Genomic DNA, 26,818 nt, shown 5'->3' on the forward strand with positions numbered 1-26,818 from the left:
CCTAAGCCAACTCCGAAGAAAAGGGGTATTCTATTTCTCAGTCCTGAAGATATGCAAGAGGCAAAGAAATCTATGAAAGAAAAAAGTACTAAAGCTGAAGATGTTAAGAATTTACCACCTATTGAAGAAATTCATGGTCTTGATAACCCGACATAGGTAGTAAAGGTAAATTCTCTCTACAGATTTTATGAAGGTGATATTCCTCGTAATAAGTCTGCTAGCCAAAGCTTAGATGAGTTTGATAATTTTATTGTTAAACAAGAAAACTTTAATGCTTATATTGGTAGACAATTGAAATGCAATGCTGATATGCTTGGACACTTGAGTGATTGTATGTCTAGAGTTAAAGGTGAACTTAAACTTATTAGTAAACATGCTTCTCTGGTTACCACTCAAGTAGAATAAGTACTTAAGGCTCAGAACGATTTGCTCAATGAATTAAATAATAAGAAAAATGATAATGTTGTTAGAGTTATGACTAGAGGGGGTAAAATGACTCAGGAACCTTTGTATCCTGAGGGCCATCCTAAGATAATTGAGCAAGATTCTCAGAGAACTAATGTTGATGCACCTAGTTCTTCTAAGAAGAAGAAGAAGAAGAAGAAAAATGATAGGACTTTGCATGCTTCTAGTGAACCTGTTGTTGACACACCTGAGAATCCCAATGATATTTCTATTTCTGATGCTGAAACACAATCTGGTAATGAACATGAACCTAGTGATAATGTTAATGATGATGTTCATGTTGATGCTCAACCTAGCAATGATAATGATGTAGAGACTGAACCTGCTGTTGATCTTGATAACCCACAATCAAAGAATCAACGTTATGATAAGAGAGACTTTGTTGCTAGGAAGCACGGTAAAGAAAGAGAACCATGGGTTCAGAAACCCATGCCTTTTCCTCCTAAACCATCCAAGAAAAAGGATGATGAGGATTTTGAGCGCTTTGCTGAAATGATTAGACCTATCTTTTTGCGTATGCAGTTGACTGATATGCTTAAAATGAATCCTAATGCTAAGTACATGAAAGATATTGTTACTAATAAAAGAAAGATATCAGAAGCTGAAATTTCCACCATGCTTGCTAACTATACTTTTAAGGGTGGAATACCAAAGAAACTAGGAGATCCCGGAGTACCTACTATACCATGCTCCATTAATAGAAACTATGTTAAAACTGCTTTATGTGATCTTGAAGCCGGTGTTAGTGTTATGCCTCTCTCTTTATATCGTAGACTTGTTGAATAATTTGACACCTACTGAAATATCTTTGCAAGTGGCCGATAAATCAACTGCTATACCTGTCGATATTTGTGAGGATGTGCCTGTTGTGGTTGCAAACATTACTATTTTAACGGACTTTGTTATTCTTGATATTCCCGAGGATGATAGTATGTCGATTATCCTTGGTAGACCCTTTTTGAATACTGCAGGGGCTGTTATTGATCGCAACAAAGGCAATAACACTTTTCATGTTAATGGTAATGAGCATATGGTACACTTTCCGAGGAAACAACCTCAAGTCCATAGTATCAATTCTATTGGAAAATTTCAACAGTTACTATTGGAGGTTTTGAATTTCCTCTTCCTACTGTCAAGAAGAAATATGATATTCTTATTGTTGGGGACGTGCATATCCTCGTTGAGGTAACCTAGTGTTATCCGAAATTTCTCCGGTTTCATGCGATTCCGAATGAGTTTGTTAACAAGACTTGATCAACCTTGTTAGTGGATTCCTTTTGATGAGCATGAGATGGATGAAGTTAGAAAGCGCAACCTTCTGTACCATCTTTTTACTTTCTATTATTTATATTAAATAAAGAAAAATAGTATTTTCTGTCTGTTTTCTGAATTATCCTTGCAATAAAAAATACCCCGAAAATAAAAGTTCTCCAAATGCCCTGAAAATGAAATATGATTCTTTCCAGAATATTTAAGATTTATTGGCACTGAGTACACACCAGGGGGACCCACCGTGTGCCCATGAGGGTGGAGGGCGCGCCCACCCCCCTGGGCGCGCCCCCTACCTCGTGGACCCCACGTGGGTCCCCTCCACTTATTCTTGCACCCACACACTTCGCCTTTCTCCAAAAAAAAATCATCCACCAGCTCAAACCCGAGTTCTAGCTCATCTTGCTGCCATTTTCAATCTCCTTGCTCAAAGCTCCATTCACAAAATTGCTTTGGGGGATTGTTCTTCGGTATGTGACTCCTCCAATGATCCAATTAGTTTTTGTTCTAATGCTTTATTTATTGCAAATTTTTGCTGCTTAGGTGACCCTGTTCTTGAGCTTGCATGACAAATTTATGTGGTCAAAAGTAGTTTTTAATGCATGATATAGCCTCTAGACACTTGTAGGAGTAGTTGCTACCAATTTTGTTGAGTTTGGTTCACTTTTATTTTGAGTCACTAAAAATTTCAGAAATTTTTCAGAGGAAGAAATATGTTTAGGAAAATGTACCAAGGTGGTTCCTCAAAGAAGCAAGGCCCAAGGCCCGCAATACACGAGCCGGACAATGAACTACCAAGGGAGGCTCAAGTGCGGCCTTGTGAATGGCTGTCAGAGGATTTCATGGTCCAGGCAGGCATCAAGGAAGAATTTGACGCATATGTGCGTAACGCTGATCTTGAGAGCTTCGAGTCAAATAAGTGCCGACAATACCTCTATTTAACTGATTCATTTGTGAGAAGGTTTAGATTTACATCGTCGCGCAACTCTCACAATGTCCTATTTGATCTTTATGATAAATCTTATACCATGGACTTAGAAGATTTTAATACTGCTTGTAAACTCCCGCAGTGGGGTAGTGCTAGTGAACCTCGCAAATCTGAATTTAAAGAATTTCTTGCTAGTATCACTATGATCTAGAGAAATAACACAAGCTACCATAGGGAGCATTCATTTTCCTGCCATACATTATTTTGCTCTCTTCATGGGTAGATGCATTAATGGTAAAGATGAGGCTTGCCATATGTGTGTTCCTGATCTTAGTGTTCTCAAGAGTGTTGTATTAGGAGATAAACAATACAACTTGGGGGCTATTGTTGCACGTAGGTTGCATCTTAATGGTTTAACTGGAGATTTTTTTGGTTGAATTTATGCAACTTGTGTAGCTAACTTTCTTGGTATACCCATACGTGGGGATAATATTGAGTTGCCTCCTGCTTATCTAGATTATAATGCTATGGTTCGTCATCAGTTTGTTGAGAGGAACGATCAGTTCCTCCAGTACCGACTAATCTTTGACAGACGGCGCACCGTCCACGTTGCTCTCCCTGCTCCTGCTTTCTTTGATTTTCAGACAAAAGGGAGATATGTTATAACCAGGGAGGAGGTGAACGAGTACGAGAGGAGGACGGAGGCAGCTCGCCTCCAGGCTACAGCTCATGAGGCAATTGCCGCTGCATCTCAGTACGACCCCAGCTACAATGGCATAGACCAACTTAGGCCAAAAGCCTAAGCTTGGGGGAGTACGTATTTCTCACCGACATTACATTCATGTTCACACACTCATGCCAGTTGTCGGTGCTCATACTTTTTCATTGTATCGTCCATGCTAGTTTATTTTCTTTTTAAGATTTCTTCTTGTGTGTTTGAAAAACCTTAAGAAAAACCAAAAAATTAGTTGTAGCTTTTAGCTAGTTTATTTTCATTGCTTGTAGTAGTAATAATTAAAAAGAAAACCCAAAAAGATTCCTCATTCTTCTTTTGCTTGTTGGGAGCTTTCCCGTGTAAATAGTTTTATTTCCTTTCTTTTCCTTGGGGGTCGAGAGGAGAAGACCATGATGAAAATGTTGAGTGGCTCTCATATGCATTATTGTCGATCTAACAAAGAGCCCATATTACCTTGTCTTCTCCCTTGTATTGAATGCTTGCAGATTCCTGCTTAGTCCAATGCACATGCACTATTATTATTATCCACACTATTCGGTCGTGCAAGTGAAAGGCAATAATGACGATATATGATGAACTGATTGAGATGAGAAAAGCTGGTATGAACCCGACCTCTCTTGTTCTTGTAAATATGATTAGTTCATCGTTCCTGATTCAGCCTATTATAAATGAAACATGTTTGCAATGACAATTAGAGATTATAGTTGCTCATGCCATGCTTAATTTGCTAGGAGTTTATAATGGTTTACCTTGCGTGCTAACATGCTATTAAAATGGTTGTGATGTGGTATGATAGGGTGGTATCCTCCTTTGAACGATTCGAGTGGCTTGACTTGGCACATGTTCACGCATGTAGTTGAAACAAAATCAACATAGCCTCCACGATATTTATGTTCATGGTGAATTATATCCTACTCATGCTTGCATTCAGTGTTGATTAATTTTAATGCATGTTCATGACTGTTGTCGCTCTCTAGCTGGTCGCTTCCCAGTCTCTTTCTAGCCTTCACTTGTACTAAGCGGGAATACTGCTTGTGCATCCAACTCCATAAACCCCAAAAGTTATTCCATATGAGTCCACAATACCTTCCTATATACGGTATCTACCCACCGTTCCAAGTAAATTTGTATGTGCTAAACTCTAAACCTTCAAATAAAAATTATGTTTTCTATGCTCGAATAGCTCATGTATCAAGTAGCGATGTCTGTATCTTCCATGCTAGGCGGGTTATTCTCAAGAGGAGTGGACTCCGCTCCTCACTCACGAGAAAATGACTGGTCACCGGGATGCCTAGTCCCATGCTCAAATCAAATCAAAATAATTGCAAACAAAACTCCCCCAGGATTGTTGTTAGTTGGAGGCACCCGTTGTTTCGGGCAAGCCATGAATTGATGCTTGTTGGTGGTGGGGGAGTATAAACTTTACCATTCTGCTTGGGAACCGCCTATAATGTGTGTAGCATGGAAGATATCGAGATCTCTCGGTTGTTATGTTGACAATGAAAGTATACGGCTCAAAATATTATTCATCTCTATTTCAAAATCGAGCTTTGGCACCTCTACAAATCCATGCTTCCCTCTGCGAAGGGCCTATCTATTTACTCTTATGTTGAGTCATCATCCTCTTATTAAAAAGCACCAGTTGGAGAGCACCGCTGTCATTTGCATGTATTATTGTTAGTTTACATTGAGTATGACTTGACTGGATCTCTTTTACCATGAATTACAATTTCCAGTCAGCCCTTGATCTTCAGGGGTGCTCTGCATTTATGTTTTGCAGTCTCAGAAAGGGCTAGCGAGATACCATCTTTTTATATCATATTATGATTGTTTTGAGAAAGTGTTATCATCCGAGATTTATTATTATTACTCACTAGTTGATTGTGCCATTGATATGAGTAAACATGAGACCTAAATGTTATTGTGAACATGGTTAGTTTATAACCTTTGCTGAAAACTTGAATGCTGGCTTTACATATTTACAACAACAAGAGCAAACAGAGTTTGTAATATTTTTTTTCTTTATCACTTTCAGTTTATCAACTGAATTGCTTGAGGACAAGCAAAGGTTTAAGCTTGGGGGAGTTGATACGTCTCCAACGTATCTACTTTTCCAAACACTTTTGCCCTTGTTTTGGACTCTAACTTGCATGATTTGAATGGAACTAACCCGGACTGGCGCTGTTTTCAGCAGAATTGCCATGGTGTTATTTTTGTGCAGAAATGTTCTCGGAATGACCTGAAAATCAACGGAGAATATTTTTGGAATATATAAAAAATACTGGCGAAAGAATCCATGTCAGGGGGCCAACACCCTGTCCACGAGGGTGGAGACCCGCCTACCCCATGGGCGCGCCCCTACCTCGTGGGCCCCCTGACGCTCCACCGACCTCAATTCCAATTCCATATATTCACGGTCAGGGATAAAACAAATAAGAGAGACGGATTCATCGCGTTTTATGACACGGAGCCGCCGCCAAGCCCTAAACTCTCTCGGGAGGGCTGATCTGGAGTCCATTCGGGGCTCCGGAGAGGGGAATCCATCGCCATCGTCATCATCAACCTTCCTCCATCACCAATTTCATGATGCTCACCGTCGTGCATGAGTAATTCCATCATAGGCTTGCTGGACAGTGATGGGTTGGATGAGATTTATCATGTAATCGAGTTAGTTTTGTTAGGGTTTGATCCCTAGTATCCATTATGTTCTGAGATTGATGTTGCTATGACTTTGCTATGCTTAATGCCTGTCACTACGGCCCGAGTGCCATTATTTCAGATCTGAACCTATTATGTTTTCAGTAATATATGTGAGTTCTTGATCCTATCTTGCAAGTCTATAGTCACCTATTATGTGTTATGATCCATTAACCCCGAAGTGACAATAATCAGGATACTTACCGGTGATGACCGTAGTTTGAGGAGTTCATGTATTCACTAAGTGTTAATGCTTTGGTCCGGTACTCTATTAAAAGGAGGCCTTAATATCCCTTAGTTTCCAATAGGACCCCGCTGCCACGGGTGGGTAGGACAAAAGATGTCATGCAAGTTATTTTCCATAAGCACGTATGACTATATTCGGAATACATGCCTACATTACATTGATGAACTAGAGCTAGTTCTGTGTCACCCTATGTTATAACTGTTGCATGAGGAATCGCATCTGACATAATTATCCATCACTGATCCATTTCCTACGAGCTTTTCACATATTGATCTTTGCTTACTTACTTTTCCATTGCCACTGTTACAATCACTACAAAAACTACTACTGTTACTTTTGCCATCGTTACTGCTACTATCATACTACTTTGCTACTCCCTCTGTTTGTTTTTATAAGACGTTCAGACAACTTGCTTTGTGCTGTTTTTGAACAGTGTCTGAAAGTCTAAAGCGTCTTATAAAAATAAACAGAGGTAGTATTAAATACTTTGCTGCAGATATTAAGTTTCCAGGTGTGGTTGAATTGACAACTCAGCTGCTATTACTTGAGAATTTTCTTTGGCTCCCCTTGTGTCGAATCAATAAATTTGGGTTGAATATACTCTACCCTCGAAAATTGTTGCGATCCCCTATGCTTGTGGGATATCACATCACGCTCGACGGCGATCTTGGCCGCGGCGACATTGCCCTTGACGACCTCCCTCCGGTTCCTCCTCTTCTTCGATTCCGCATCCAACTTGGCGAGCTCCTCCGGCGTGCACTCCGACCGCGGCTTCTTGGGCACCTTGGCCGCCTTCTTCTTGACCTTCCTGGGTGGGTCGACGGCCAGGCCATCAGAATTCGGCTGGGCATCCGCCATGGACGGGAGAGGGAGGGGGGCGGCGGGATGTGGGAGGGTTTGGGGGAAATGGTGCCAAATGGAGCGTGCGCGGGGGGTGGGGGGTTGCTTTGTGCCACCGACAGGCGGGCCAGGGGAGGACAAGCGCGCCCGTCCCGCCCGTCTACGCGCTGTCCGTTTCACCCCAAAATCGGCGCAAACTTGGGCATGAGATGGGTCGAAAGCGGACACAAAACGGACAAAAGTCTGTTTGCTCCTGCCCGCTGGGCCATCTCGTTCGTCCGTTTTACCACAAACAGACGCACCCGGACAGGATGGGGTCGCGCGGTGGAGTTGGCCTGATAGCATGAAGGGCTGGAAGCCGTTGGATTGGGATTTCTTGCTCGCGATTTTCTTCCTTACAGCCGCTCGCCCGATTTTCGACTAAAAAAGGACCCTTAAAAAAATAAAAAAGGATTTTTACTATTTATACCACTAGTTGTGTAATACTTAGTTTTGCCATTAAAAATTACAAATTCTTAAAAATATCATCGTTCAGTGGGATGTTTGCTCAAAATGACATTAGACACCAAAAAATGCATATTTTCGGTAGATATTTGCTCAAAAATAGATGGGGCGAGGCTAAACCGCGCGTGCTGGAACGCTCGCTTTCCGACAGGAAGTCTTTGACCAATTAGAAAACCGCGTCACAGTTTCATTAAGATTTCCTACAGGATTAGTAGGGAAGTTTGGTTGGTCCTTCCCACCCCCACGCCTGAAAATTGGGGGGGAGGGGAGATTAGGTGTACATCGCGAGTGGGCTGATTGCAGGAGCAGGTGGGGCCATCGTTGTTGATTTGGAAAGGGACAAATCACGGTTGGAAACATATGCATGGAGCCATTTGCGTGTTGCAACGAGGGCTAGCCAAAGAGTCTTTTTGAAATAAATGTCATTAGACAGTGTTGCTGTGAGGTCAAACTCATTGAGCAAGTTTAAGAATTAAGCATGATAATGATGACATCCCAAAGATATCATGTTAACGCATGGAAAGAACCCGCACTTGCAACTAGCAACACTATAAGAGGGCTGAGCAAGCGGTGACATAGCCAAACAAATGTTTGCTAGGATGTGAAAGTTAATTGTTGTATCATGGCAATATGCAGGCTGCAAACATGCGGTAGGTAATGAGACCAAACGATAGCATCAAGACATCTAGCAAGTAAATCTAATAATAGTATCCAAGGTAAGGATCATCCTTGCATGTTATCCCGCTTTGAAGAAGATCGAATCAATGAAGCGCACTCGAACGAATCCTTACACTCCATATCAATACTGAAACTCTAATGAGAAGAACCAAACCGAAAAGAAGCAAACGATACAGTAAACAAACAAGGCATGGCATAGACAATATGTTAGGGCATATTTCTCCCTTAGTGGTTTTGGTGATTGATGACAATGCATTTGTGGACTAATCGTGTGCATTGAGCATTTCAGATAATCTATCATATGGTGCAAGATGATTCGTGCCCCTCCGAGCTATTATGAAGACGGTGTTTTCTTGCGTTTCATTGTCGGTGGATTTGAGTCGTAGGATCATCGTACTATTAAGAGGCGGTCCGCTTCGAAAAGGTTTGGGTGGAATCAACACGTACATAGTCCTTTGCACCCTCTTTCTTTCCCGACAATTGAGCTTGTCCTTTCCTTGTGCATGAGCTTTCCAGAGCATCCTAAGTGGTAGTACCACTCTGCTCAGCGGTAGTACCACTCAAGCAGTTCAGCGCAGTTGTACCGCTCTTGCGATACTGTGGCCCTGACTACCACCGCACTACCGCAGATTTACTGGGCATGATACTGCTAAGCGGAAGTACCGCTCGCGCGGAGTGGTAGTACCGCTCATGTGGAGCGGTAGTACCGGTCCGGCGGGACTACCGCTATTCCACTACTACATAGAGTACCGCTTATATTTTGCTCTCTGATAGATCTGTCCCTCGAGCGGAAGTAGAGCGGCAATTGCTAGTGGTAGTACCGCCCCGGGCGGCACTACCGCCTTAACTTTATCTTCTACGGATGGTTCCGGCTGTAGTTGTGACGCCCTCGATGCGGCTATATCTCCCACGCGTCGAAGCACGACTTAGAGGCATAACCGCATTGAAAGCAATGTCGCAAGTGAGGTAATCTTCACACAACCCATGTAATACATAAGGGAAAGAGATACATAGTTGGCTTACAATCGCCACTTCACACAATACATGAATATAACATTACATCATCCAGATACACACAAGTTCCGACTATGGAACCCAAAATAAAGAAGACTACCCCAAATGCTACACAGATCCCCGATCGTCCCAACTGGGCTCCACTACTGATCAACTGGAAACAGAACAACATAACAAACACAAACTTCATTGAGCTCCTCCTTGAGCTCGGTTGCGTCACTTGCATGACATCATCGGCACCTGCAAGCTGGTTTTGGAAGTATCTGTGAGTCACGGGGACTCAGCAATCTCACACCCTCGCGATCAAGACTATTTAAGCTTATGGGTAAGGTAAAGGTATGAGGTGGAGCTGCAGCAAGCGACTAGCATATTTGGTGGCTAACATATACGCAAAAGAGAGCGAGAAGAGAAGGCAAAGGCACGGTCGAACAACTATGATCAAGAAGTGATCCTATAACAACCTACATCAAGCATAACTCCAACACCGTGTTCACTTCTCGAACTCCGCCAAGAAGAGACCATCACGGCTACACACGCGGTTGATGTATTTTAATTAAGATCAACTTCAGGTTTTCTACAACCGGACATTAACAAATTCCCATCTGCCCATAACCACGGGCACGGCTTTCGAAAGTTCAAATCCCTACAGGGGTGTCCCAACTTAGCCCATCACAAGCTCTCACGGTCAATGAAGGATATTCCTTCTCCCAAGACAATCCGATCAGGCTCGGCATCCCGGTTACAAGACATCCTCGACAATGGTAAAACAAGTCCAGCAACACCGCCCAAATGTGCCAACAAATCCCGATAGGAGCTGCACATATCTCGATCTCAGGGCACACTCAGATGAGCGCACCATACAACTGAAACCAAACCTCGAGTGTCCCCGAGGGGGCGCTGCACAGGGCTCTAGTTTGGACCAACACTCAGAGGAGCACTGGCCTGGGGGTAAAATAATGATGACCCTCGGGAGCGCGACTCCCAAGGGAAAATAGGCTAGGTGGCGAATGGTAAAACCAACATTGGGCATTGCTGGAGGAGTTTTATTCAAGGCGAACTGTCAAGGGGTTCCCATTATAACCCAACCGTGTAAGGAACGCAAAATCCGGGAACATAACACCGATATGACGGAAACTAGGGCGGCAAGAGTGGAACAAAACACCAGGTATCGGTGTCAAAACCGGCAGATCTCGGGTAGGGGGTCCTGAACTGTGCGTCTAGGCCGGATGGTAACAGGAGGCAGGGAACACGATGTTTTACCCAGGTTCGGGCCCTCTTGATGGAGGTAAAACCCTACGTCCCGCTTGATTAATATTGATGATATGGGTAGTACAAGAGTAGATCTACCACGAGATCAAGGAGGCTAAACCCTAGAAGCTAGCCTACGGTATGATTGTTGTATATGGAGTTGATTGCCTACGGACTACAACCCTCCGGTTTATATAGACACCGGATAGGGTTAGGGTTACACAGAGTCGGTTACAATGGTAGGAGATCTTGAATATCTGCATCGCCAAGCTTGCCTTCCACGCCAAGGAAAGTCCCATCCGGACACGGGACAAAGTCTTCAATCTTGTATCTTCATAGTCCAGGAGTCCGGCTACCCGAACACCCCCTAATCCAGGACTCCCTCAGTAGCCCCTGAACCAGGCTTCAATGACGACGAGTCCGGCGCGCAAATTGTCTTCGGCATTGCAAGGCGGGTTCCTCCTCCAAGTCCTTCATAGAATTGTAAACACCAAGAGTAGTGTCCGGCTCTGCAAAATAAGCTTCCACATATTGCCATAGAGAGAGTAATATTAACACAAATCAAATTTGCTGACGTATTCTGCAGTGCGTCATCACACTATAGCCAAGTTCTTCACTCGAATCGTTTTCACTTTTCCACCTCAGTGTGTTTTGCGAGGCGGTTTCCTTGGCACATCTTGTCAAAGCAGAGATCGTGTGCCCCCCTTTTACGGGATTCTCATCAATACGGATGTGGGTAACCCAACCGCGCCATTTATCACGACGCTTGGGAGGCAAGCGAGTTTTACTAGGCTGGTGGGGACGCACAACCGCATCCGCCCATATGAGGGGATAAGGATCCACCTTTTTACCTACGCCTTCTTCCTCCTTTGCATATCCATCTCCTGCGCACTCGAGCTCCAGCGCCCAAGCCCGCACTTCCCACCTCAACCTTCTCCAGCAATGTCCGGAGCGGGAGGCAAGTGGATGGTCTCCTCCGTCACGGAGGGCCATGTCAAAAAGCTAAGGAAGGCCGGATACTTGTCCAAAGACATCGCGCACCGGCTTCCCAAGGAGGGGCAGCTTCTCCCCACCCCAAGGCCCCATGAGAGGGTAGTATTCCTTCCCCACTTCCTTCGCGGACTGGGTTTTCCACTCCACCCATTTGTCCGGGGGCTCATGTTTTACTATGGCCTGGATTTCCACGATCTGGCCCCGAACTTCGTCCTTAACATCTCGGCGTTTATCGTCGTGTGCGAGGCTTTCCTCCGCATCCGCCCCCATTTCGGCCTCTGGCTCAAGACCTTCAACGTCAAGCCCAAGGTGGTGCGCGGCAGCCAGGCGGAGTGCGGAGGCGCCATGGCAGGCAAGATGGCCAATGTCCTATGGCTCGAGGGCTCCTTCATGGAGACCCTGAAGGGGTGGCAATCGTGGTGGTTTTACATCACCGAGCCGCGCGATCCAAAATGGACCGCAGCCCCCGAGTTCCGATCCAGACCCCCCACGCGGCTTATGTCCTGGAAAGAGACGGGCCTGTCGTGGGGCGACGAAAAAGAGGTGACCGGACTGCAGACATGCATCCAGTCCCTGGTGAGCAAGCCGATCAAGCTCGTCAATGTAGTCCAGGTTATGCTTGTCCGCCGGATCCTCCCGTGTCAACAATGGGACTTTAATCTGTGGGAGTTCGACCTGGCGCAGCACCAAACCCTTAACAGGCTCTTCGACACGACGTATGAAGACGTCTGGAAGGTGCTAACCAAAGGCGCAGAGGCTCCCACATCCGCTTCCGAGGACCGCGGATACAGCTCGCGGCGTCACGCTAGCGAGGTAAGCTATTTTCACCTTTTATAGGATGTTAAGTTTTTTCATAGTTTAACTCTATGCGGGATCTAAACTCCCTCACCTTTGACAGGCTTGGCAGGCGCAGTCTGGATCGATTCACTGTCTGGCTCCCTTGCCCGAAGACCCAGCCCCTGCTCTCCTAGTGAAGTTGCTGGTTCCGGCGCCTTATGTGGTGCCGGAGAAGAAGGCCAAGAAGAAGAAGGCCACGGGGACTCGAAAGAGTGCCCGTAATGTGGTGGTGTCGGACTCGTCATCCGATAAGTCCGAGACGCTCTCCTCCCATGAGAACGAGGAGGAGGAAGAAGAAAACTCTCCCCCTCCAGCGGGGGGAGGAAAGAAAAGGAAGGCCGCCCCAACGGGGGAGGCCAAAGGGTCCAGGAAGAGGAAGACCCCTCCGCCGAACTACTCCCCCGACGCCGAAGAGGACGAAGAGGAGTGGCCAGATAGGGCCAAGCGTCCGGCGAAATCGTAAGTATTCGGATATCAGAGTAACTCATGACGTTCCTTTGTCACACAACTTTCCCTAATGTCGAACATAATTATGCAGCCCGCCCCGGGCCGAACTCAACGAGTCGTCGAGCGGCTCCCTGGATTCATCGGACGTGAACTCAGTTCCGCCCGCTGTCTCCCCTCGCACTACAGACGACGCCGAAGTGGCGTCGCGACAAGCTCCGGGGCAGGAGGAGGTGGTCCTGGAGGAGCCGCAAGGCGACCTCCCGGACCCCAGGAGTAAAGGGGACAAGACCCCCCAGGGCTCCAAGTCCGGCTTTGTGCCGGACACCGCGCCGGAATCTTCAATAGTTCCGGACCGCGGTAGGCGAACTCCTTCCAAGAGGAGCAAGCCTTCTGAGCCAGCGGCCTCCGTCCAACCGGAGGTGCCGGACAATCTGCTGGAGGTGCTTGACGGCGCCTCCATCGACGAGGAGCACCGTACTATTATGAGTACGGTGATCCAGAAGGTTCAGTCCGCCAAGAGCGGACTGAGTGAAGCTTGCGCTAGCCTCCTAACAGGCTTCGAGGTAAGTAAAAAATATGTAAAAATATAACCGCATAGACAGTAGCCCCTGATGCTCTGTTTGGCGTTCGGAAAGAAAAGCCGAATAGAGGATCTATTAAATTTCGCAGGAGTCTAACAACAAAGAGTCAATATGCGTATGCAGGCTTCGCTGCTAGCCACCGCCGAACTGACTGCAAAGGTGGGTGCCCTGAAACAGGGCCTCGAGCAGACCAAGCAAGAGCTCGGCCTTGCCAAGCGGCAGATCGAGGAGAAAGAAGGTAAGAAAATACCTTACAGAATAAGTGCCTATAAAAAGACGTGATTGCAAAAAATAACAGGATTGTACTGCGTATTGTAGGGGCCACGACTGAGGTGGCGACCCTCAAGCAGGCGCTGTCCGAGGTCGAAAAGAAAGCGGCCGCGGAGCGCACCGAGCGAGAGAGACTTGAGGCCCAGGTCGGCGAGGTGCAGCAAGAGCTTCAGGCTCTCATGAAAAAACATGAGAGTTTGGAGCTTGAGTCAAAGACGCAAGCATCCGAGCTCGCGGCGGCCCTGGAGACTGCCAAGTCTACCAAGGCCGAAGCCCAAAAGGCCCTCCAAGAGTTGGAGGAGATGAAGAAGATTGCAGCGGGTAAGGCATTCTTTATGCAAAGCAGAAATATAAAAGTAAACTACTTGTTACTTACCCGAATCCGGAGCTCTCCAGGGGCATTCGTAGATCTTCCTCGTAGCGTATCCGATGCCGCCGCATTCTACCGAGCTTAAGAGGGCAGCTCGACGGAGAAGGTGTTCTGGTCTCAGTATGCTAAGGCCGGACACCCTGTGCCCTTGAGCGACCAGCTGAAACAGCTGGTCGAGCTCCACAAGGCGGCCGAACAAGCCATGAAGGGCTTCATAGTTCGGCTGTGGCCCGGAGAGGCCATGCCTGGGAGCTACTTCGGGCTGGTGCGGCGGCTGGTGGAGGCCTGTCCAACGCTCGAGGTCATCAAGCGCTCCGTCTGCATCGAAGGTGCCCGTAGGTCCCTTGCCTGTGCAAAGGTGCACTGGGGTAAGCTAGACGGTGAAAAGCTTGTGAGGGATGGGCCGCCGCCGGGGAAGGAGCATCGCAAGCCCGAGAACTACTATAAGGATGTTCTTGCGGGTGCCCGCCTTGTGGCGGATGAATGTACCAAGGATGTAATTTTTGAATGAACTTGCTCGTGTTTATCCTGTGCGCTGAAAACTTGTTCATATGCGCTAAGCAATTCTTGTTGAATTTAAAATATTACTTTCTGTGCGGCCGTTTATCAAAAAATTGAGAGATGGCCAGTCGTCGGCTTCTGCCCCCATGCCACTAGTGCTGGGGTGTTCGGGATAAACCTGAGCGCTCTTTTTCCCATAGTTGGGTCCTTCGAGGGAGGCGCTCAGCACAACGAACCAGGCAATCGGACTATAATGCTTGAACACTCTCGCTTAGCCATAGAACTCTATAATTTTAAATTTCGGCGAAGCCCCTAGTTCAGAAGACCGAGTTCGGGGCGCTATCCACGCCTTGGCCGGACAAAGCCAGCTCCTCGCTCGAAGCGGCATAAGCCTTTAGGGACTCGAAAAACCTCTCGAACAGCGACCGGTCTCTCGCCACATCATGACAGTCAGTTTTAGCTTTCTCCACTGAGGTGCTTAACCCAGCTGAACCGGGGCACAATCGCAGTGGTTCTCCTAGTGCTACCTTAGCCGATAGAGCGGAACGTAAGGCACCAAAACATAGGAGCCGGGCAAACCCAACTATTGACCCAAATCATGATTCGGAGCCGATGCATATAGTGCTATAAGTTCGGGGTGCCGCACTTGTGAAAGTGTACAGACTTCTCACACCATTATGAGGGGTACTGAAGCCCCTGGCGTGTTTGCCGTACCACGGTGTACGGGTGCAATCATGTCATTTAATAAACATATATGTGAAAAGAGGATAATGCAAAAAATAGACAAAAAGCTATGCATTGTTTATAGAGAGGCTATTTATCAAAGCCGAATGATACAAATAGTGCGGTAAGCAAAAGATATTGGACTATTCAGTATGTCCTGACTAGGGGCAGGCCGTGGAATTGTATTTAAAACAGGTATACCGCTCGTAACAGAGACCACCTGGGAGTTCCATAATGCGGCATGGCTTGTCTGCCTCCCTGGATCTTGCATCGTTTGTGCGGCAGTCGAATTGCCAAACAGGTCGTCCGAAGTATGGAGTCCTGAAAGTAAGAAAAAATTAAAAAAAGAATCTGGCAGCCCCTAGTACGTTTTAAGCCGTATTTTGGGCGTGCCGTTATTGTGCCCCTTCCCCTGTGCCCATGGTATTTCAAGGGCGTAGTTATGTACGCGAGGTACTGGTTTCGCTATGTCGCAAAAGCTGGGGTTGGGGCCGCATTGCTACGCTTGCTCAGAGTGTGCCAGGCGGTCCTGCTGTGGGTTACTCCGGGCGCGCTTGGCAGTGTCTGGCTTTTTAATGGCCGGACTGGAGAATTGCCTGAGAAGGCTACTTTGTACCTCCGCTGCGAGAGCCGCCGTATGCTCCTCTGTACGAAGGGAGCGTTCGGTGTTTCCGTTGACCGTAATTACTCCTCGAGGGCCTGGCATCTTGAGCTTGAGATATGCGTAGTGCGGCACCGCATTGAACTTTGCGAATGCGGTTCGTCCGAGCAGGCGTGATAGCCACTGCGAAACGGGACTATATCGAAGATTAACTCTTCGCTTCGGAAATTGTCCGGGGATCCGAAGACCACGTCAAGTGTTACTGAGCCTTACAGTTGGCTTCTACACCTGGTATAACGCCTTTAAAGGTCGTTCTTGTGGGCTTAATCCTTGAGGGATCTATGCCCATTTTTTGCACTGTATCCTAATAAAGCAGGTTCAGGCTACTGTCGCCGTCCATGCCGGATGCTAGTGGGATGGTCCCTTCGATCAAAAGTGATCGGGCAGGAGGACCATGGGTGGAACTTTGGGGCGACTGGCTCTATCGCGTATACGTCCCGTAGCGCACGCTTCCGCTCCCGCTTTGGAATGTGGGTTGCGTATATCATGTTCACCATCCGCACTTGTGGGGGAAAGCCCTTCTGTCCATTGTTGTTCGGCGGCTTGGGCTCCTCGTCGTCGCTGTGCAGCCCCTTGTCTCTGTTTTCGGCCCTTAACTTGCCTGCCTGCTTGAACACACAACAATCCTTGTTAGTGTGATTGGCTGGCCTTTCGGGGGTGCCATGTATCTGGCACAAGCGATCGAGTATTCGGTCCAAACTGGACGGGCCCTGAGTATTCTTTTTGAATGGCTTTTTCCGCTGAATGGATTTATAGCCTTTGAATCCGGCATTGACTGCCGTGTCTTCATTGCTGTCGCTGTTAACGTGGCATTTTTGCTTATTCCGACGTGTCCTACCACTTTTGTCCTTGGTATCCGAATTACCAGGGTTCTTTGATAAGTTGTTATTGCAAGCTAGCCAGCTGTCTTCTCCCGCGCAAAAGCGGGTCATGAGTGTCATGAGGGCTGCCATGGATTTCGGCTTTTCCTGTCCCAGGTGCCGAGCAAGCCACTCGTCGCGGATGTTGTGCTTGAAGGCTTCTAGGGCCTCTGCGTCCGGATAGTCGACTATCTGGTTTTTCTTTGTTAGGAACCGTGTCCAGAATTATCTGGCCGATTCCTCTGGCTGCTGAATTATGTGGCTTAAGTCATCGGCATCCGGCGGTCGCACGTAAGTGCCCTGGAAGTTGTCGAGGAATGCGGCTTCCAGGTCCTCCCAAGAACCAATTGAGTCTGCTGGCAAGCTGTTAAGCCAATGCCGGGCCGATCCTTTAAGTTGGAGCGGGAGGTATTTGCTGGCGTGTAGATCATCGCCACGTGCCATGTGGATGTGAAGGAGATAATCCTCGGTCCATACCGCCGGATCTGTTGTGCCATCGTATGATTCGATGTTTACGGGTTTGAAACCCTCTGGGATTTTATGATCCATTACTTCATTCATGAAGCATAGCGGGTGTGCGGCGCCTCTGTACTGGGCTATATCACGACGCAGCTCGGAAGAGCTATGTCTGTTGTGTTCGGCCCGGCCGGATTTGTTGTATCCGAAGTGAAGATCATTGTCACATGCCGTAGGGCGCCTGCGCGATCCGTAGATCGATCTTGTTTGTCTTGCCTTATCCTCCAGTATGTCTCGCAGGTCGGGCGCATTTTCCCGTGCCTTAGTTGAGCGACGTCGGGGCATGGCTTGGGTGGAGGGCCGAGAGGCCTCTCTGTCGCGGCCGCGAGGTGGCCGGTCTGCCATGTCATGCACTGGTGATGTAGGTGCTTCCTCCTCTGATCGGGGTAGCAGCCTGCGCTTCGGGTAACTCTTGGAGGGGCGTTCGAGTTCATACTCTTCGGCCGCAAGGACTTCAGTCCATCTGTCAGCTAGCAAATCTTGGGCAGCTCTAAGTTGTTGCTGATTTTTCTTGAGGCTGCTTGCCGTGGCTAAAAGCCTGCGTTTAAAACGCTCTTGTTCGGCGGGGTCTGATGGTATGATGAATTCGTCGTCATCGAGGCTTGCCTCGTCTTCGGAGGGAGGCGTATAGTTATCATCCTCGACCTCTCGGTCTGCCGCTCTCTCATGAGGGCTGGCTTCTCCATCTTCCTGTGCCGAATCTTGCTGAGGTGGGTGTTCCTTGGCGTTATCCGGGGTAGTATTATCTCCCGTGCTGGAATCACCATTTTTGCTTTGGCGGGATTTAGAGTGGTGCTGCTGACGCCGGCGCTTTGGATGTTTCTTGGGGGCGTCATCCCCCACTGTTCCATCGCCATCTCCATCTTTTGGAGTATCCACCATATATATGTCATATGATGAGGTGGCCTTCCAGCGCCCTACAGGTGCTGGTTCCTGTTCGTCTCCTACATCGTCGTCCATGCCGTCGATGTCTTCGGAGCTGAAGTCAAGCATGTCGGTTAGATCATCGACAGTGGCTACAAAGTGGGTGGTGGGTGGGCTTTGAATTTCCTCATCGTCCGTATCCCACCCTCGCTGACCGTAGTCCGGCCAGGGCTCTCCTGATAAAGAGAGAGACTTAAGAGAATTCAGGATGTCGCCAAAAGGCGAATGCTGAAAGATGTCTACGGCGGTGAACTCCATTATCGGCGCCCAATCGGATTCGATTGGCAGGGGCGCGGGGGGTTCGGAGTCCGGGGAGGAGTCCAGATCCTCGGAGTCATGGGTCGTGCAGAGTGCGGGGCTAGCGTTCGGCTCGATCGCTTTCGGGATCGCAGCCCCCGAGGTGACGTCCAACCGCTCATCCTCGATTGGCGCAATAGGCTCCGAGTTAGGGGTCGGAACCGATGCGTGTGCGGCCTCCAGGACACTGTCCGGGGGCAGAGCTAGATCATGCCCCTCGAGATAGTGCGGCGCGCTTGGCCGTGGCTCGAGCCCGTCGAAGATCAAGTCTCCTCGGATGTCAGCCGTGTAGTTTAAGTTTCCGAACCTGACTTGATGGCCAGGGGCGTAGCTTTCGATCTGCTCCAGGTGGCCGAGCGAATTGGCCCGCGGAGCAAAGATCTGTCCGGGGAGCAAAGTCTCACCCTGGACCGCATTGTTGTTGATGATCAAAGGAGCCATCAGGCCTAAAAGCGATGACACAGAGGAACTCTCAATGAAAGCACCAATGTCGGTGTCAAAACCGGCAGATCTCGGGTAGGGGGTCCCGAACTGTGCGTCTAGGCCGGATGGTAACATGAGGCAGGGAACACGATGTTTTACCCAGGTTCGGGCCCTCTTGATGGAGGTAAAACCCTACATCCTGCTTGATTAATATTGATGATATGGGTAGTACAAGAGTAGATCTACCACGAGATCAAGGAGGCTAAACCCTAGAAGCTAGCCTACGGTATGATTGTTGTATATGGAGTTGATTGCCTACGGACTACAACCCTCCGGTTTATATAGACACCGGATAGGCTTAGGGTTACACAGAGTCGGTTGCAATGGTAGGAGATCTTGAATATCCGCATCGCCAAGCTTGCCTTCCACGCCAAGGAAAGTCCCATCCGGACACGGGACGAAGTCTTCAATCTTGTATCTTCATAGTCCAGGAGTCCGGCTGAAGGTATAGTCCGGCTACCCGAACACCCCCTAATCCAGGACTCCCTCACCAGGCATAAGGCCGAGCCTTCCACCCTTTACCAAGTATATAGATGCATTAATTAAATAAGAGATATTGTGATATCCCAACAAAATATCCATGTTCCAACAAGGAACAAACTCCAATCTTCACCTGCAACTAACAACGCTCTAAGAGGGGCTGAGCAAAGCGGTAACATAGCCAAACAAGGTTTGCTAGGACAAGGTGGGTTAGAGGCTTGGCTTAACAATATGGGAGGCATGATGAGCAAGTGGTAGGTATCGCATCATAGGCATAGAAAAAGAGCGAGCAACTAGCAAGCAAAGATAGAAGTGATTTCGAGGGTATGGTCATCTTGCCTAAAATCCCGCAAGGAAGAAGAACGAGTCCATGAAGAAGACAAACGGACATAGATGAACGGATCCTCACAAACGCGACGTTATCGGAACTAACCCGAAGAAGCAACACCAGAAAGGAGCAAACAACATAGTAAACAAACATCACATAAGCATGGCATGATGCACAACCAAGTATGATGCATGTCCGATTTAATGAGGCATGGCATGGCAAAGTGCACAAGCATTCCTACAAATTAAGTGGAGCTCAATATGCAACTCCGTTGCATATTGACGAAACACCACGTGACTTGTTTAGTTCTCTCTCATTATATACCCAACAAGATTAAATGTTGATTAACATGGCAAGAGGTGAGTCATAACAAATCTACACCATCTAAACAATTTAAATGGGGCCGGATATAACAAATAACGAATCCGGTAAATCCCCATATGCATTTAGCAAATTGGTGCAACAACAAAGTTAAACATTTAAATGTTATTAACATGATGCGGAGGACATGTTCAAGATTATGCAATTTTAATGAAAATGGTGATAAGAGCATTATGAAGCATTTTGTCATCGTGGTGGAAAACGAAAAAGGGGTGCCACGGTGATGAATCCGAAAATGATGCCACGGCAACATATCGATTCCGGTAGATCACCGGTGTAAAGGAAGGGTGGCGGGAGCGTGCAAAAGATGGCGAGGTGATCCCGGTTACCGGGTTCCCACGGATGGACGGCATGGCAACGAGGAGGACCGAGCAAGTGACAACTCGGACACGGTGCAAACATAGGGTGCAACTCATACATCGCAAGCATTCATCCACGGGTCTCGTATCGATGGTTATACCTTTGAAGCGTGCGTTATCGGAGGGGTTCGAGTTCGATGCAACGTAGAGGAAGTAGACATTCTCGCGACGACGGTAGTGGAAGTAGTCATTCTCATACGCTCTAGGGTTGACGGTAGAGGTTCTCGCGATCTCGGCGACGGTAGTGGTACATGTTTATCGTTGCACGAGTTTCCGTAGACGTTCATGTCACCGATGTCGTGGTACTTGGGGTCTTTGGACTTTCCGGTCCCGTTCTTGTGATGGTAGTCGTTCACATTCGTTTCGGAGAGGTACTTGATGACTCCAACATCTTCGGGGCGATGGTAGTTGTACACGGTCCACGAGACGTCGATCGTTCGGGGCCCGACTTGCGGTTCTTGCCGACATGAGGCATTTTTGTGTAGACAAACTTGGCGCGTCCGAAGGGTCACACCTATCGTCGTGGGAACTTGGTGAATCCGAGGTCTTCGAGGGTCGTCGTGGTACTTGATGATATCCAGGACAATCTTGTGACTTGCCGGTCTCGACAAACCATCGGGGTACTTCGTCTCGGGTTTTTGGCGACGGTAGCGCAACTTGCGTCGGTCGTCGTGGTACTAGGGCCCTGACCTTGGCATGATCCAAAAAGAAGACACGATGTTGGGGAAAGACCCGAAAGTGCTCCTGGGGTCAAACATAGGGTCATGCGCAGCGGTCGAGCTACTGCTGCTCGATGCAGGGGGCTGTCGTAGGGGAGGTCGAGGTCGCCGGAAACAGAGGCTGAGACGCGCCGGAGGTAGTGGTGCTCGCGGGTGTAGGCCGACCGGTGCTGGGGCTCTTGTTGGGTGCAGAGGACGCCGGGTGTGGGGTGCAGGTACTCGAGGAGCTCCTCTCCTCGAGCGCTCAAGCGATGGGGACTCGGCGAGGAGGAGGCGCGCTTGCGGCCTGGCGCTGCAGAGGGAGGCAGGAGGTGAGGCAAGGCGAGCTCGCGCATCGGGCGGCGTTAGTGGACGAGGAAGGAGGTTGTAGCCTCGCGAGTTCCGGTGGCGGGACACGGCTCAGCGACGAGCAGCAAAGTCGCCGGGCGCTGCGTGCAGGTCCATGGCGAGGACGCGAGGGGAAGGGGCAACGCAAGGCGGCGCTGGAGGGAGTAGCAAGGTGGCGCCCTGGTTCCTGGATGGCGGCGACGCCTCTGTTGGCTCCTGGAGCTGGTGCTGACCATGGAGGGAGGTAGGTGGCGCGAGGTGGAGGAGAGGTGCTGCTGGTCGAGAGCGTGCGGCAGCGTCGGAGGGAGATCGAAGAGAGGAAAGGGGATCGATGGAGAAGGAGACTGCGGCGCTGGAGGGAAGAGGGATCGAGTGGTTCTAGTTCTGCGGGGTTGGAGGGAAGGAGACGGAGGAGATGGGATCGAATGAACGCCAGGGGTGCGAGGCGATGGTCTCCTGGCGGCGGAGGGAGACGAGGGAGTCAGATGGGATCGGGCTAGGGTTAGGATTAGGTGGGGGCGCAGCTGGGCCAACGGGTAAATGGGCCTAGGAGGCCCAAGTGGCAAGGCTGGGCTCTCTCTCTCCCTCTTCTTAAATACTTCTTTATTTCCTGATTTAACAAATAAACCGAGAAATAAGAAATGTAGAGAGAGATAGGAGAAGAATTTGTGCAGGGCGCCAATTTTCTTACACTCGTAAAAAGGAGCTTGATCCAAGAAAAATACATTTGGCACCGTTTGGAAGGATTGCATTCGGACACATTTGAATGTGATTCAAATGAGTTTGAATTAGGAAAACATTTTTTTGGAGAGTCCAAAAATGTTCGGAATTTTTGAGGAGAACGGGAAAGCGGTGAAAGAAGTTATGGACAAAGTTTGGGGACCAAACTTGAAGCAGAAAAGTCATGGGAAATATTTGCAAGTGTGTTATGTTTAATTCCAAAAAGAATGGAATATTTATTATAGCTCCCTAATATTGAGAGGATATGTTATAAAGATAAGTCACTCTTCCCTCGATTTAAATGGATCGAAGATCCACACAATTTATTTAATTGAGATGCAAAAGATTTATGACATGATGGCATGATGCAATGATGAATGCAACGAACCAAACAAAACACACGACGAAACCCGGTAATCATGGAAGGCACCTGAAGCTCCGGTCTTGGGGCGTCACAGTAGTTCAACACTAAGCGGAAGTACCACCCGTGGGAGCGGTAGTGCCGCCGGACCTGACCTGCTTAGTTGAACTCAGCACCTGGAACTTCCATGCCAGCGGAAGTACCGCTCATCTGAGCAGTACTAACGCTTGTGCACGGGGTGTGGGTGCATAACGGTTGGATTTCATTCCCCACTAGAAAAGGGAGTCATCTTCTCCAAGTTGACTTACCTCTTCCTCCCCTAAGCTTCATTGTTGCTCACAAGTTCATTCTTGCCTAATCTTTCTCCCTAGCCAATCAAACTTGTTGATTCTCTAGGGATTGCTTGAGAAGGCCTAGATCTACACTTCCACCAAGAGAAATTTGATTCCCCCCACTAATCCCTTGCAGATCTTGTTACTCTTGATGTTTGAGCACCCTAGACGGTTGAGGTCACCTCAGAGCCACATTCCATTGTGGTGAAGCTTCATGGTGGTGTTGGGAGCCTCCAATTCGGTTGTGGAGAGAGCCCCAACCTTGTTTGTAAAGGTATGGTTACCGCCTTCAAGGGTACCACTAGTGGAATCACGACATCTCGCATTGTGTGAGGGTGTGAGGAGAATACGATGGCCCTAGTGGCTTCTTGGGGAGCATTATGCATCCATACCGATCATACGGAGACGTACTTCCCCTCCAAGGTAAGGAACTTTGGTAACACATCCTCGTCTCCTCCGGCTCCACTTGTGGTTATCTCTTACCTTTACTTTGTGCAAGCTCTACTTGTGTTTTTATCTTGCTTGATTGTGTTGTTGTTATTGCTAGCATCATATATGTTACTCACCTAGTTGCATATCTAGACAACCTATTTGTTGCTAAACCTAATTTATTTTGAAAAGCTAAAATTTGGTGGTTGCCTATTCACCCCCCTCTCGTCAACCATATTGATCCTTTCAGTTGGTATCAGAGCCTCGTCTCTTTATTAAGGGTTTCACCACCCGAAGAGCATGGTTGGCAATGGGGATGAGAATGAGTAAGTACCCGAGGCCGTGGAGTTGAACTCGGTCACCCGAGATGACTTAAGTGAAGCTATGGCTTCACTTAAGACATCTATGATGGCCGAGGTCAAGTCCATGCTTAAAGAACTTCTTGAGGGGTTGAAATCTTCTCCTGATCCGTTGCTTCTGGTCAATCCCACCACATCGGAGTCGGAGGCCAATTCCGGTAAGGAAGCGATTAAAGGTACTCATACCTCTTCCCCTCATGGTAAGAATGGGACGGGAACCGCCTCGGTTCCCCCTCCCCCGGTCTATGGAGTACAGGTCCCTACACCGCATATTAATAACATTGGTCCTCCTCCTAAGCTTGTGAAGGGTGATTTTGCTAATTGGGTTTTTTGTGTCAAGTCCCCTTTGAATCACAACTCAACAAATCTTTGGAGAATCATCGAGCAAGGTTACTTCCCACATGATCGAAACAACCTCACTCCAAGAGAAGAGGCGGATAATCAATACAATCACTCCGCATTGTTCATCCTCCAATCTAGAGTGCCTCCAGAAGATCTAGCTCACTTGCGTCCCTTCTCTCATGCAAAGGATTGTTGGGAACATATTATATCATTGTACAAGGGGAGCTCAAACATTCAACGGTCAACTTTGAGGTGGTTCTTCATGAGGTCGATGAATTTGTGATGAATGAATATGAGGGTCCTCGTGATCTCTACCGAATATTGACAACTCTTGCAGTCACTCTTCAAGATCATGGGAGCAAGGATACAAATTATAATTGGATCAAGCACAAGTTTCTCAAGGCCATCATGCCATTCAACAAGGCCATGTCCTCCGTGATCCTTCATGGCCGGACTTCCACACCTTGTCTTCAAGTGAGGTGTTGGATGAGTTTATCACCATGAACATCATGAACAAGACCGTCGACAATGCTCTAGCTTGTGTCCAACAGTCAAAGAAGGCACCACCCAACCTAGAAGAAGAAGAAGAAGAACAAGAACAAGAAGAAGAAGAAGAAGAAGAAGAAGAGAGTTTCCCCAAATACACCAAATGTGCTTACCACGAGCACTTGGCTCTTGCGTCAAGGCAATTTTGGGGCAATAAGAGAAACTCAAGGCCTAACTTCTTCAAGGACAACTCAAGTGGATCAAAGGGCAAGCAACGAGTGAGGACATGCTACAGTTGTGGAAAGGTGAGTCACTTTGTGGTGGATTACCCCTATGAGAAGAGGGAAGACAATGGTGGCAAGCTTATCCGCAAGGACAAGGCCAAGTCCTTCCCAAACAAGAACAACTTCACCAAGAAAGTGCCTCAAAAGGGGTTGGTGGCACAAGAAGAGTACATCTCCAATGATGATGATGATGATACAAGTGGCAAAGGAATGGCAATGGCCACTGTGGCCATTGCCACCTCTTCCCCAACCAAGGTGTCTCTTTTCGATGCCCCCAAGAACCTCATTGCCAAGTGCCACATGAACAAAGGTACCAACAAGGTAACCTCCAACATCAGAACTTCCATCACTACTACTCCTTCTTTGTTGGGTCGTGGGGATGATCATGTGGAGTCAAAGGTGGATGAGAATGAATTTGATAAGTTCTTGAGTAATCTAAGAGGTGAGACTAAGAAGCACTTTGTTGCTCTGTTGGAGCAACTTGCTGAGGCCAATGATATCATTGAGTCTCATGAGGATACCATCTCTAAGTTAGAAGGGCATAGTTGTGACTGTGCCGATGAGATTGCTAATCTTTCCACTGCTCTTGAGGAAGAGCGAGGTCTTCATTTGGCTCTTGAGGAGTCACACAATGTTGATCTTGCTAAATTGAAAAAAGATCTTGATCATGCTCGTGTTCTTACTCGTGTGATTAAATCCGAGAAGGTTGAACTTGGGGTTGGACATGATAGACTCAAGGAAGAGTTTGACATACTTGACAAGGCTCACAAGGTATTGAAGGGTGTTCATGCCTCTCTCAAGGAGTCTCATGATAAACTCCAAGTGAAACTAACCAAGGAGATTACCACTTGTCCTCCTTTTGTTTTAATTGATAACTCCCATGCTACTAACCCTTGTTGTGCATCTTGTGGAGGAGAATGCCAAGTTGAAATAGCAACTTGAGAAGGGCCTTGTGACTTGCATACAAGGTGAGAAGAACCTCAATGACCTTTTGAGCAATCAAAAGGAAGTTGTGGAAAAGGAAGGACTTGGGTTCGCACCCAAGTCGAAGAAGAAGAAGATCAAGACCAAGCAACCTCTCCCGCTTAAGGAAGCCTTTGTCAAGGCAGGACAGGGTGCTCATGAGAAGAAGAAGCACAAGGAAGTGGGTGTTAATGCTAATAAGGGCAAGACCACCCCTCCCAACACAGCCCGCAATTTTAACCCCACATATGTTTTATGTCGTGCTAGTGATGGGCATGTTTATGCCAAATTTGTTGGTTCGTCTTATGAGTACATTGAATGATCTATTTGGGTTCCTAAGACCCTTGTTACTAACCTCAAAGGACCCGTTCTAAAATGGGTACCTGTAACGCCCTCGATGCGGCTATATCTCCCACGTGTCGAAGCACGACTTAGAGGCATAACCGCATTGAAAGCAATGTCGCAAGTGAGGTAATCTTCACACAACCCATGTAATACATAAGGGAAAGAGATACATAGTTGGCTTACAATCGCCACTTCACACAATACATGAATAAAGCATTACATCATCCAAATACAATCAAGGTCCGACTACGGAACCAAAATAAAAGAAGAACCCCAAGTGCGACAAAGGTCCCCGATCAACCCCAACTGGGCTCCACTACTGATCAACTAGAACGGAACAACACAAAGGACAATATCTTCATCGAGCTCCTCCTGAGCTTGGTTGCGTTATCTGCACGGACTCATCGACACCTGCAAGCTGGTTTTGGAAGTAACTATGAGCCACGGGGACTCAGCAATATCGCACCCTCGCAATCAAGACTATTTAAGCTTATGGGTAATGTAAAGGCATGAG

General features: G+C 47.8%; 1 pseudogene; it reads right to left on the reverse strand.

Annotated features, from left to right (window-relative positions):
- LOC119272315 overlaps positions 1-21,691 on the reverse strand; it is a 37,800-nt pseudogene extending 16,109 nt beyond the window's left edge.
- Positions 21,692-26,818: the final 5,127 nt, after the last annotated feature.

The sequence above is a fragment of the Triticum dicoccoides genome, chromosome 3A, assembly GCF_002162155.2.
Source record: "Triticum dicoccoides isolate Atlit2015 ecotype Zavitan chromosome 3A, WEW_v2.0, whole genome shotgun sequence".
In the NCBI taxonomy this organism is placed as follows: Eukaryota; Viridiplantae; Streptophyta; class Magnoliopsida; order Poales; family Poaceae; genus Triticum; species Triticum dicoccoides.